The sequence below is a fragment of the Miscanthus floridulus genome, chromosome 4 (genome assembly GCF_019320115.1).
Source record: "Miscanthus floridulus cultivar M001 chromosome 4, ASM1932011v1, whole genome shotgun sequence".
Taxonomy (NCBI): domain Eukaryota; kingdom Viridiplantae; phylum Streptophyta; class Magnoliopsida; order Poales; family Poaceae; genus Miscanthus; species Miscanthus floridulus.
Genome location: NC_089583.1, coordinates 7,654,689 through 7,668,692, shown reverse-complemented (window position 1 = coordinate 7,668,692; position 14,004 = coordinate 7,654,689).

Sequence of the window (14,004 nt, the reverse complement as noted above, 5' to 3'; positions counted from 1 at the left end):
CACTAGTTAAAGATGCAATTTTATGGAATCTTTGGAGGAAACCTACTCATGGAGAAAACCTACTCATGGAGAAAACCTTCATCGAGGACCATTCTCTAGAATATATCATTTGATTGCCATTTAGTTACAGAAGGAAACATCAGGGAGCAAGGGAAGTGATGAACGTGTGAAGGGATTATTATATTTTGTGGACTACATCATTTGATTACCACCATGAACTACTCCGTATGTCCACAAATATAAATATATCAAGAGTTTAAAATTTGTCCACATACACAAGGACACTAAATTGATTGTTACAACTATATATTTAATTGTTCTGATAGTATATTTGATTGTCTTAAAGTACATTTCAATTGCTTAGATTTCAGTTATTTAGAAATTATATTGCAATTATTTTTGTATAGATCTTTGCAAGTCCCATTTCATGTGTACTCTCGCTTTTTTTTATGGGTACTCTCGCTTTCTCGTATTGAAGATTTTAAACTTTGTATGTTACCTTTTTTTACAGAGAATGTTCTTTTTTTGAAATAAAACAGAGAATGTTCTTAATATACTTCTGTGCATATTTAGCATAAGAAATATAAGGGACAAAAACAAATTGGGCTACTACTTGCAACATATGTAATGGCCCAGTCCACTAAAATCTGACTTGCTCAAAAAGGCTGTGAGCTGAAGTCTCTTAACAAACTTGGGCCTATTTTTTTTATTAAGGCCCATAAAACTGCATACAAATTTATTTTTTCTATAATCGGAGACGAGGCCATTTTTCTTTTGCACGCAACAATCTTATAATATAGAAAACTTCTCTAAAACTAATAACCGTCGTCATCATCTCGTCTCATCACACTATTATAGAGCGAATTTTTTAGGGCTCTTCTCTTCTATAATAACGGTTCGATCTAGACGTCGTGCTATAAGCTCTCCGTCATCCGTGATCTTACACGTAAGACTTCTCCTAGACCAAGATTCCTCCTAGACCCCGTAATCCTAATAATCTCTCCTCCTAAACCCTGTAATCCCCATAATCTCTCGCGTAATCTCAAGATTCCTAAACCAAGAATCCTTGTCAGCACACAACCAGATCACGCACAACACGTCGGCTGCCGAGCAAGCCGTGTCCGCGCTGGACACAGCACCAAACTTTGTGTTGGGGGTAGGCCCTGCCTTTGGGCACCCCATGGGGCTCATTCGCCGCCCCATCTCCTGCCAATGCGAATAGCGTCTCGCACGGGTTCCACAACGGACGTCAAGGGCAAGGAACGGTCTTGGCCTATCGACACAGCGTGAGAAAGAGAGCCTGTGTTGTGGGGATCTCATCTCGCCAAAGTGAAAGGAGAGCGGCTCCAGCCGCCCCATTTCATGATAGTCCCGCTCTGATTCCCCTTTCGTCGGAGCGAAAGGGCGGGTCCAATGGTAAGGGTCCGCCCGAGCCTCGCGCCCAGCTCAACTCTTTACGCCCTGGCGAGAACCCAAGACCACAAGGTTGAGAGCCAGCACGACCAGGGGCGTGGAGTCGACTTGAACTATTCGCTCATGCGAATAGTCATTAATGGTTCATCTAATCGTTTTTGCAAGTTTCGCCATTGGAGGGGTCAGCCGTCCTTGCGTGGCTGACAACTTCTATCCGCTAGGGGCCTACTTGGTCGGTCGTGGAGGCGACATGAGGTGGGGCTAGTTGACTCTCTTCGGGCCGGCGCTACCCAAGGTAGGCGGGAACTCCGAATGGTGGACGAGCCCACGGCGGCGGGGAATATTCCCCTAAATGTAGTAGCTGTAAGGGCATTTTTGTCCTACAAAAAGCCTATGGGCGTGTATAAATAGCCCCCGTCGGGGGAGTGTAAAGGGAGAGGAACAAGGTCAATAAAATTATCCATCTTGTTTCGCTTGTGTCTTTCCTTTTGTCTCATTCCAAAATTTGCTCACGCGACGACCGAGTGTTCGAAGGCTTAGGCCTTGAACAACATTGGCGCCCACCATGGTTGTAGCTCGAGCTTATCATTCCACCAAAGAATAAAGCACTGAAGCCACCGGCGGACAGGGCGGAAGCATCCAAGGTGGTAGCTTTCGCAGCTATAGAGACAACCACGTGAGATGGCATGGCAACGACGAATCCACCAGCTCCCTAGGTGGTGGGAGACAGCACGGTGCCTCCTCTCAGTCGAGAGGAGACTCCCAAAGGAGTCACTCAGGAAGTCTAGCTTGATCAAGACAGAAACAAAGTACCGAAAGAAGACAAAGACGGCGAAATCACCAAACAGGAAAAAGATCTAAAAAAGTTAGACCAGTATCAATAGGACTTCCTTAGGCTGTAGCACGAGAAGGAGCAGTTGCTGAGGTAGGCAACAGCTTGAAACAGGGCAGAGCAAATGTAGCGAGCAATCAGGCAAGCGGAGATTGAAAGAGAAAGGCTGGTACGTGAGATCTAGGGCCTGCACGGAGCGGCGGCAGGCGTAGGCGCCGGGGGAGGCGGAAACAAAATAATACCAGACGCCATTCTGCTAGACGAAGATGAAGAAGCGTACGATTCTACCTCGCCCTTGTCAAAAGAGCTCCAGTTGCACCCGTGTCCCTCGGCTACAAACCACACATTCCAGTATTCAATGGAAAGACAAACCCAAGAAAATTTATCGCATGCTATGAAACAATCGTCACCTCTATAGGAGGAGATGCTCAAACTCTCGCCAAATCTCTAATTATGGCACTCGAAGATATTGCCCATGATTGGTATACATCATTGAAGCCCCTTTCCATCCATTCATGGAGCCAGGTCAAAGCGGAACTCTTATCCACATTCTAGGGGTATCACCCAAGGGACCTGCTAAACTATATATAGCGAGACGACAAATCCTTGTCCAATTATCTAGAGAGACTCATCCAAATCAAAGCGCAAGTGCCGAATGCACCAGAAGAAACAGTGATAGCAACAGCTGTTGAAGGGTTGGCCATTGGCCAGTGTGCAGCACACTTCGCTAGAAACTACCCCACAACTGTCAAAGAGTTGTTCGAGATAATGAGGTAGTACGCCAGGTCGGATGATGACCTAAAGAAGCGAAATGCAACACGCAACTTGTGGAGGCAGGCAGGGCCCCTAGGCCACCACCAACCCTAGGGCAGCGAAACATGAGACCCTTTCGTGCAATCAACAACTTGCAAGAACAGCCAGTGCATAACCCAGTAGAGCAAGGTTTCCCTAGGCCACTGCCAAATCAACAGTATAGAAGCTTTGATCAAGCTCCGTGGTGGCTGGGATGGTAGAGGAAGGGGAAGGAACCAAAGAATGCCTTATTGCACTGTGTGTGGTGAAAACATGGGACATTTCACAAAAGACTGCAAATACAAAAAATGGCTAGAGAGCTAAAAGAGAAAGACGAGGCCGCGAAAAGTAGCAAAACATCCAACCTTGTGTTCCACAACACTAATCACGAAATGGTAAACAATCAGGGTTACACCAGCCCCTACATGGAGACAAGCAACAATGCTCCTCAGTACCCTAGCTTTTCGCACGGTTATAGCCAGCATCCGTACATCTGGCAACAACCGGTGTATCAGCATTTTGCATAGCATCCAGAGCATTCAACAGTTGTGTCCTCGCCAGTCTAGCAAGAGCAGCAACAATCAAGCCAACCTTAGCCTGCAAAGCAAGAAAATGCCCAAGAGCATCAGGTCGTAAACAACATCCTACCGTCCCAAGTCCACATATTTGCGATCACTGGCGGATCAAACCAAGAGCATGAAAACAAGAGAGCCAGAAGGGACTATGAAAGAAGAGTACATACCATCTTGCTAAGGGTACCGCTCAACAGGCCAGCTTGTTCCATGGTGACAATTACCTTCGATGAAAATGACTTCCAAGTATGAGATTTCCTACATACGGACGCTTTCGTGGCAACAACAAACATAGCTGGGTTCACAGTACACAACATCCTCATAGATAATGGGAGCTCCGTCGACATTCTTTTCATCAAGCCTTTTGAGCAGATGAACCTCGATAAGCGAGCACTAGAACCAGCCAGTAATTCATTATTCAGTTTCGGTGGGAAAAAGATTGACACCTTGGGGAAAAGGCAATCCCAGTCTCTTTCGTAGAAGGCGAGAAGGTCTGCACATAAATGATAACTTTTGACATAGTCAACATGGATTACCCGTACACCGCCATCTTCGGCAGGGGAGTCCTAAACAAGTTCAAAATGGTGATAAAGCAAAGCTACTTATGGATGAAGATGCCACCCCTTTTGGGATAATTATGGTACACGGAGATGTAGTCGTGTCAAGGCGAATAGAGGGAAAACCAATCCCTGGTTACAACCTCATAAATGAAGTAGTGAAGAAGCCACCTAGCGAAGAAGCATATAGTAAAGAGGCAATAGAGCCAAGGGTAGAGGTCACTAAAGACACTCTAAAAACACCCTTGTCTACATTGGTACCCAAAAAGTGCGTACACATAGGCTCTGACCTCGCAAAAGGCGAGAAGGATAGTCTGGTAGCTTTTCTTCATGAGAACTAGGATGTATTCGTCTGGTCCGCAAATGACTTACAGAGCATTAGTCACGACCTTGGGCAACACAACTTGAACGAGGCAAAAGGAGCAAAACCACAAAAGCAGAAATTGTGGATAATGTCCATAGATTGAGCAGAAGTGGCAAAAGCCGAAGTACAAAGGTTACTCGATGCCAGAGTCATCAGACCGGTACAGTACCCAGAATGGTTAGCTAAGGTTGTAATGGTTAGAAAGAAGAATGGGAAATGGCAAATGTGTGTAGATTTCACTAATCTAAACAAGTGTTGCCTGAAAGATCCATATCTGCTCCCAAGAATTGACAAATTAGTCGACATCACTGCTGGGTGTGAGGTAATGAGTATGTTAGATTGCTTCTCGGGGTATCACCAAAATGGTTGAACCCGGATGATGAAGAGAAAGCAAGTTTCATCACTCCAGGAGGAACATACTGTTACTGGTGGATGCCCGAGGGACTACGAAATGCAGGTCCCACTTTTTCTAGAATGACCAATGGAGTCTTCAAAAAATAGAAGGGCAAAAATCTGGTAGTGTACGTCGATGACATTGTTGTCAAGAGCGATAAAAAGGAGACCCATATTCAGGACCTCCAAGAAACATTCAAGAACCTGAGAAAGAGCGGCCTCAAGTTGTACCAAGATAAATGCATATTCGGCATCAAGAAAGGCAAACTACTCGTTTGTTTAGTATCAGCGAGACGCATCGAGTCAAATGTCGAAAAAATAGCAGCGATGGTAAACATGAAGCCACCTACAATCATAAAATAGGTGCAAAAGCTAATTGGCAGGCTAGCAGCACTAGACAGGTTCATCTTGAGATCAGCCAAAAAGGGCTTACCTTTCTTCAGAACCATTCGAAGCTTAGATCATTTTGAATGGGGGCCCAAGCAGCAACAAGCTTTCAACGAGCTTAAAACCTACTTGACCAAACTAACGACATTATCCAAGCCTTCGCCATCTGCAACATTGCTACTATATCTAGCAGCATCACCAACAACTGTCAGTGTAGTATTGGTCAAAGAGAAGGAGCACGAAAACAAGATGAAGCAGTTCCCAGTGTATTTTGTATCAGAGGCTGTGTCAGGAGCAAAGCTCAACTATTTCGAGTTAGAGAAAATAGCATACATAGTAGTTATGGTGGCCTGCTGGTTCTGCTGGCCGTCGAAGAATTCTTGGTCTTCAACGTTCTCCTCACCGTCTAAACGCGACCAACACGACAACATACAACATTCCAAAGGCATTCATGCAAAAGCAAACATTCCTATAATTAGAACAGTACACCAACAGTATAAAAAACAAGATAAAATGTTTATGAAAATAATCTATGTCTCGCTACGATCATGTCAACACGAAGTTCACGAAAAACGGAGCTAAAATGCGAAAGTTATGATTTAAACGGAATTTCCTATAGCAATATATTTAATTAAATCTAACCATGAAATTTAAAAGTTGCAAACTTGATTAACAGTGGTACTAACACATAGATTATAAAATTATGAAGCTAACGCAATTGGAATGGGTTAATTCAGAGCTAAAACGACGATTTTATAAGCAAAACAGTACAAATGTCATTTCTGTAAATGCTGAAAACGTATTTTAGACTACAATAGTGAACTTTACGCTTTCAAAACGAGAAAGCGTACTCGGGGAAATGCGCTAAGGACGGCGAGTTCTATTACGTGAAAACAGAGGGGTTCTTTAGCAATTTGATCCACGAAGGGGTATCGGCCAACGGTGGCCGTCGGATTAGAAATGAACGGCCAGAAATAGATCTGGGGAGAGAGAAGAAGGGGTGGCCGGCCGGAACAGTGTTTCCGGTGGCTGTTCAGCCATGGCCGACGGTGAGATCATGCCGGCGAGCGCGGTTAGGGGCCTATGGGCCATGGATTGCATATCCGAGAGCACCGGGGAGCTGCGGGTGTTCTCGTGAACTCGACCAGGCCAAGAAGACGGCCGGTTGGCGTGGTTGGCGCGGTGGCCGCCATAGCCGGCGAGCAAGAGCTCACGGGCGCCCACGGGTAGGGCTCTAGAAGCCACGAAACTCAAAATAAATAGCACGGGAGGAGAGAGGGGAGTACAGCGTGGCTCACCATGGTGAAAATCAGAGCGGAGGTAGCTCGGGGACGGTGTTTCGCGCGGAGGGCGGATGGTGGAACCGGTGTCATGGCGGTTGTGCCTTCCGTGCACAGCGAGCGTGAAGGAGGGAGCGGGGGCAGTAGGGGGGCGTGTAGGGGGTCTCGGCTTCACTTTAAAGAGGCCAGGGAGAGCGCGGGGGGGGGGGGGGGGGGGGGGGGGGGGCTCCCATGATCGAGGACATGGGCGGCGGTTGCGGCTGCGCCAGGCGTGAGCGGTTGCAGGTCGCACGGGAGGAAGGGGGAGGAGCTGACACGCGGGGCCAGGTGGTCAGTGGCTGGAGAGGGGAGGAGGGTGCGGCGGTTGCTGGAAGGCCGCTCGGCTCGGCTAGGCCGGCGTGGTGCGCTAAGGGGAGGCCGAGCTGGGCTGGGCTGAGCTGACGCGGAGGTAAGGAAGGCCAGCGGGAGGGAGAAAGGCCATGGGCCGAAATGAAAATGAAGAGGGGAGAGAAATGAAGAAACCTTTTTCTTTTTATTTTTAGAGTTTTTCAAAAGTATTTTCAAATGGATTTGAATTCTTTTGAGTTTAAATCAAAAACCAATCAACATATGAAATACAATTCTCCAGCATGAGTGCATCAACATGTTACTAACCTTATATTTGATTTTATTTTCACAAAAATTATTTCTTTCCTATATTTCAATGTTCACATAATAACATAATTAAATCGAGCTTTCTTATTTCAAAAAGGCTGAAATTTTGGGTGTTACAATTCTACCCCCTTTAAGATGAATCTCGTCCTCGAGATTCGGATGATTGCTTACTCAAACAGTTGTGGGTAAGACTTTCTCAGATCCTCTTCTCTTTCCCAAGTAGCTTCATCCTCTGTATACCGATTCCACTGCACCTTGCACATCTTTATAGTTCGGCTTCTTGTAACTCTTTCGGCAGTTTCCAAGATCTTTATCGGATACTCATCATAAGTAAGATCTTCCTTGACAACAAGTTCTTCCAAAGGAATTTGCTCTTCTGGTACCCTTAAACACTTTTTCAATTGAGAAATATGGAACATGTCATGCACACCTGATAAACTCTCAGGCAGTTCCAACTGATAAGCTACTTCTCCATGTCTCTCTAGGATCTTAAAAGGTCCTATATACCTTGGTGCTAACTTTCCCTTCATATTGAATCTTTTCACACTTCTCATTGGTGACACCTTCAAGTACACATAATCACCAACTTTGAAAGTCAGCTCTCTTCTACGAGTATCAGCGTAACTCTTCTGTCGGGACTGAGCCACTCTCAAATTGTCTCTAATCATTCTCACTTGTTCTTCCGTGTCTCTAAGGACATCAGATCCAAACACTTGAGTTTCTCTAGTCTAATTCCAGAACAAAGGCGTTCTACATTTACGCCCATACAGCGCCTCGAAAGGTGCCATCTTGGGACTCTTCTGGTAACTGTTGTTGTACGAGAACTCTGCGTATGGTAGACTCTTATCCCAACTATCACCATACTATAGTGCACAAGCTCTCAACATATCTTTGAAAATCTGGTTGATCCTTTCAGTCTATCCATCAGTTTGCAGATGGTAAGCTGAACTGAAATTCAACTTTGTCCCCAAAGACCTATGTACTTTATGCTAGAATTGCGATGTAAACTGAGTGCCTCTATTCGACACAATTTTCTTGGGAACACCATGTAAGCACACTATTCTTTCCATGTACAACTCTGCTAACCTTGCACCCGTATAGGTAGTCTTGACTGGTAAAAAGTGGGCAACCTTGGTGAGTCGATCCACTATTACCCATATTGAATCATAACCTCTTTGAGTGCGGGGCAAACCTATGATAAAATCCATACCAACTTCTTTCTATTTCCATTCAGAAATCTTCATTGATTGTAGCAACCCTGCAGGTCTTTGATGCTCAGCTTTCACTCTTACACAAAGCCACATACTCTGCCACATCTCTCTTCAAACCATACCACCAATACTTCTCCTTGAGATCCAAATACATCTTGGTACTTCCGAGATGTATAGAATAAGCAGACTCATGGGCCTCTTGTAGAATTGCTTCATGGATAGCCTTCATTTTAGGTACACATATCCTTTTTTTGAACCAAAGAGTGCCATTCTCATCTATTCTGAATCCTGGTGCCTTTCCAAGCACTACATTCTCTGCTATCTCCTTAAGTTTTTCATCCTCCATTGACCTTTGCGTATCTCTTGCTCCAAAGTAGGCTCTATCACCAATTCCATTGCATTAGTGACAAAACTCAAGTTGAGATGCTCCATTTCAGCACACAACTCTGCTGACATAATTGTCGTCCCAAGTTCATTAGCATAGCTCTTCCTGCTAAGTGCATCAGCTATGACATTTGCGGTGGCCAACCGGAACAGTGTTTCCGGTGGCTGTTCAGCCATGGCCGACGGTGAGATCACGCCGGCAAGCACAGTTAGGGGCCTACGGGCCATGGATTGCGTATCCAAGAGTGCCGAGGAGCTGCAGGTGTTCTCGCGAACTCGGCCAGGCTGAGAAGATGGCCGGTGGGTGCGGTTGGCATGGTGGCCGCCATAGCCGGTGAGCAAGAGCTCACAGGCGCCCGCGGATAGGGCTCTAGAAGCCTCAAAACTCAAAATAAATGGCATGGGAGGAGAGAGGGGAGTACGACGAGGCTCACCACGGTGAAAATCGGAGCAGAGGTGGCTTGGGGACGGTGTTTCGCATGGAGGGCGGACGGCGGAACCGGCGTCGCGGTGGTTGTGCCTTCTGTGTACAGCGAGCGTGAAGGAGGGAGCGGGGGCAGCAGGAGGGCGCATGGGGGGGTCTTGGCTTCGCTTTAAAGAGGCCGAGGAGCGGGGGGCACTCCCACGATCAAGGATGTGGGCGACGGTTGCAGCTACGCTAGGCGTGGGCGGTTGCAGGTCGCGTGGGAGGAAGGGGGAGGAGCTGACATGCGGGGCCAGGTGGTCAGCGGCTGGAGAGGGGAGGAGGGCACAGCGGTTGCTGGAAGGCCACTCGGCTGGGCTGGGCCGGCGGAACTGGGCCGACACGGTGCGCCAGGGGGAGGCCGAGCTGGGCTGGGTTGAGCTGACACGGAGGCAAGGAAGGCCAGCGGGAGGGAGAAAGGCCATGGGCCGAAATGAAAAAGAAGAGGACAGAGAAATGAAGAAACCTTTTTCTTTTTATTTTTAGAGTTTTTCAAAAGTATTTTCAAATGGATTTGAATTCTTTTGAGTTTAAATCAAAAACCACTCAACATATGAAATACAATGCTCCAGCATGAGTGCATCAACATGTTACTAACCTTATATTTGATTTTATTTTCACAAAAATTATTTCTTTCCTATATTTCAATGTTCACATAATAACATAATTAAATTGAGCTTTCTTATTTCAAAAAGGCTAAAATTTTGGGTGTTACAATTCTACCGCCCTTAAGATGAATCTTGTCCTCGAGATTTGGATGATTGCTTACTCAAATAGTTGTGGGTAAGACTTTCTTAGATCCTCTTCTCTTTCCCACGTAGCTTCATCCTTTGTATACCGATTCCACTGCACCTTGCACATCTTTATAGTTCGGCTTCTTGTAACTCTTTCAGCAGTTTCCAAGATCTTTATCAGATACTCGTCATAAGTAAGATCTTCCTTGATAGCAAGTTCTTCCAAAGGAATTTGCTCTTCTGGTACCTTCAAACACTTTTTCAATTGAGAAACATGGAACACGTCATGCACACCTGACAAACTCTCAGGCAGTTCCAACTAATAAGCTACTTCTCCATGTCTCTCTTGGATCTTAAAAGGTCCTATATACCTTGGTGCTAACTTTCCCTTCATATTGAATCTTTTCACACTTCTCATTGGTGACACCTTCAAGTACACATAATTACTAACTTCGAAAGTCAGCTCTCTTCTATGAGTATCAGCGTAACTCTTCTGTCAGGACTGAGCCACTCTCAAATTGTCTCTAATCATTCTCACTTGTTCTTCCATGTCTCTAAGGACATCAGGTCCAAACACTTGAGTTTCTCTAGTCTAATTCCAGAACAAAGGCGTTCTACATTTACGCCCATACAGCGCCTCGAAAGATGCCATCTTGAGACTCTTCTGGTAATTGTTGTTATACGAGAACTCTGTGTATGGCAGACTCTTATCCCAACTATCACCATACTGTAGTGCACAAGCTCTCAACATATCTTCCAAAATTTGGTTGATCCTTTTAGTCTATCCATCAGTTTGCGGATGGTAAGCTGAACTGAAATTCAACTTTGTCCCCAAAGACCTATGTACTTTATGCCAGAATTGCGATGTAAACTGAGTGCCTCTATCCGACACAATTTTCTTGGGAACACCATGTAAGCACACTATTCTTTCCATGTACAACTCTGCTAACCTTGCACCCATATAGGTAGTCTTGACTGGTAAAAAGTGGGCAACCTTGGTGAGTCGATCCACTATTACCCATATTGAATTATAACCTCTTTGAGTGTGGGGCAAACCTACGATAAAATCCATACCAACTTCTTCCCATTTCCATTCAGAAATCTTCATTGGTTGTAGCAACCCTGTAGGTCTTTGATGCTCAGCTTTCACTCTTTGATAAGTGTCACACAAAGCCACATACTCTGCCACATCTCTCTTCAAACCATACCACCAGTACTTCTCCTTGAGATCCAAATACATCTTGGTACTTCCGGGATGTATAGAATAAGCAGACTCATGGGCCTCTTGCAGAATTGCTTCACGGATAGCCTTCATTTCAGGTACACATATCCTTTTTCTGAACCAAAGAGTGCCATTCTCATCCATTCTGAATCCTGGTGCCTTTTCAAGCAGTACATTCTCTGCTATCTCCTTAAGTTTTTCATCCTCCAATTGACCTTTACGTATCTCTTGCTCCAAAGTAGGCTCTATCACCAATTCCATTGCATTAGTGACAAAACTCAAGTTGAGATGCTCCATTTCAACACACAACTCTGCCGACATAATTGTCGTCCCAAGTTCATTAGCATAGTTCTTCCTGCTAAGTGCATCATCTACGACATTTGCTTTTCTCGAGTGATAATGCACTTCCAAGTCATAGTCTTTGATTAATTCCAACCAACGACGTTGTCTCAGATTCAGATCTAATTGGGTAAAGATATACTTCAAACTCTTATGATCTGTATAGATATCACTCTTATGTCCAATTAGATAATGTCTCTAGATCTTCAAAGCATGAACCACAGCTGCCAATTCCAAGTCATTAGTAGGGTAATTCAACTCATGCTTCCTCAATTGTCTAGATGCATATGCCACCACTCTTCCTTCTTGCATAAGCACACATCCAAGGCCCAAACAAGATGCATCATAATATATAGAGAAGTTCTTGCTTAAATCGGGCAGAATTAATACTGGAGCTGTAGTCAATCTCTTCTTTAGCTCATCAAAGTTTGTCTAGCATTTATCCAACCATACATACTTAGAATTCTTTTCCAACAGAGCTGTCATAGGCTTGGCTAGTTTGGAAAAACCTTCAATGAACCTTCTGTAGTATCTAGCCAATCCCAAAAAGCTATGAATCTCACTTACAGTGGTTGGTGGTTTCCAATTCAATACATCTTGCACTTTGCCTGGATCCACTGCTATTCCCCCATTGGAGACAACATGACCTAGAAAAGAGACTTCCTTCAACCAAAACTCACACTTGCTCTGCTTAGCATACAACTTATGTTCTCTAAGCTTTTGCAAGACTAACCTTATATGTTCAGCATGTTCTTCTTCAGTCTTGGAGAATATCAGTATGTCATCTATGAATACCACCACAAATTTATCTAGAAACTCCATGAACACCTTATTCATCAGATACATGAAGTATGCAGGTGCATTGGTCAATCCAAAAGACATAATGATATACTCATACAATCCATACCGTGTAGTGAATGTTGTCTTTGGTATGTCCGAGTTTCGAATCTTTAGCTGATGGTACCCTGAGCGGAGATCAATCATGGAGAACACATGGGCTCCTCTCAACTGATCAAACAAATCATCAATCCTAGGCAAAGGGTATTTATTCTTAATTGTAACCTCATTAAGTGAACAGTAATCCATACACATCCTTTGACTTCTATCCTTCTTATCCACAAAGATCACAGGTGCCCCCCATGGGGAAGAATTGGGGCGTATGAAACCTTTTTCCTGCAACTCTTTTAGTTGTTTCTTAAGCTTTTCTAATTCATTAACCCCCATTCTATATGGACGTTTAGCTATTGGTGCAGTTCTAGGTAATAATTCAATAATGAATTCAATGTCTCGGTCAGGTGGCATACCTGGCAAGTCATCGGGGAAGACATTCGAGAACTCCTCCATGACACGATCTTGTTTATGGGCTTCACCATCTAGCTGGTTCACTGTGGCTGTAGGCTGAGTTTGCACTACCACTTCTACATAGATTCTATCTCTATTGAGTGATGTCACAACCACAGATTTCTCCTGACACTGAATCACTGCCCGGTGTTGTTTCATCCAATCCATTCCCAGAATAAGATCAATTCCCGCTGTTCTCAATACAATTGGTTTCACTTTGAAGTCTACCCCCTTAAGGAAATGCTAGTTAAGGGACTCCAATATGAAGCGGGCATACTACCTCCCGGTGAATTTACTAGTATGGGGTTTTTCATGGCACATAAAGGTATGCTATGCATTCTAACAAAAGCTTGGGAAATAAAAGAATGCGAAGCACCAGAATCAAAAAGTAGTGTCGCAGAGATAGAGTTGATGCTGAACATACCCAACATGACCTTGGGCATCTCCTGAGCTGCATCAGATGACACATGATTCACCTTCGCAGTGTGAGGTGGTCGGGCGTTGAACTTCTGATTGCCAGTCTGGTTCTAAGGTGCTTGTTGGTTCTGCTTCTTAGGACACTGATGAGCATAGTGACCTACTTCTCCACAGCGGTAGTAGGCATTGGGGTTATTAGGTGCACCACTCTTCACAGGAGCATTGTTGGATGGTCCCTGGCATGTTGCTGGATTGCCAGTCTGTTGTGGGGGACGCTGATTACCGTACTGTTGCTGGTACTGAGGGCATTGCTAGAACTAATTACGTTGAGGATACTGACCATGGTTTTCCTGGTTAGATGGTCCTTGATTCCTTTGTTGAAAACCTTGCTATGGATATGCACGTGGGTAGGTGTTACTTCCAGAAGCTTGCCCTTGAAGCCTCCTCTTCTTAGCTTCCATCTCTTTGCACTTATCGTCGATCACAATAGCATGGTTCACTAATGACTGAAAGTTGGGGTAGGTGTTGGACATCAGTTGAAGCTACAATCCATCATAGAGTCTCTTGAGGAAATGGCGTTGCTTATCCTTGTCCTCAGCTACATCATTTGGAGCATAGCGTGACAGTTGAGCAAACTTGTCACGATACT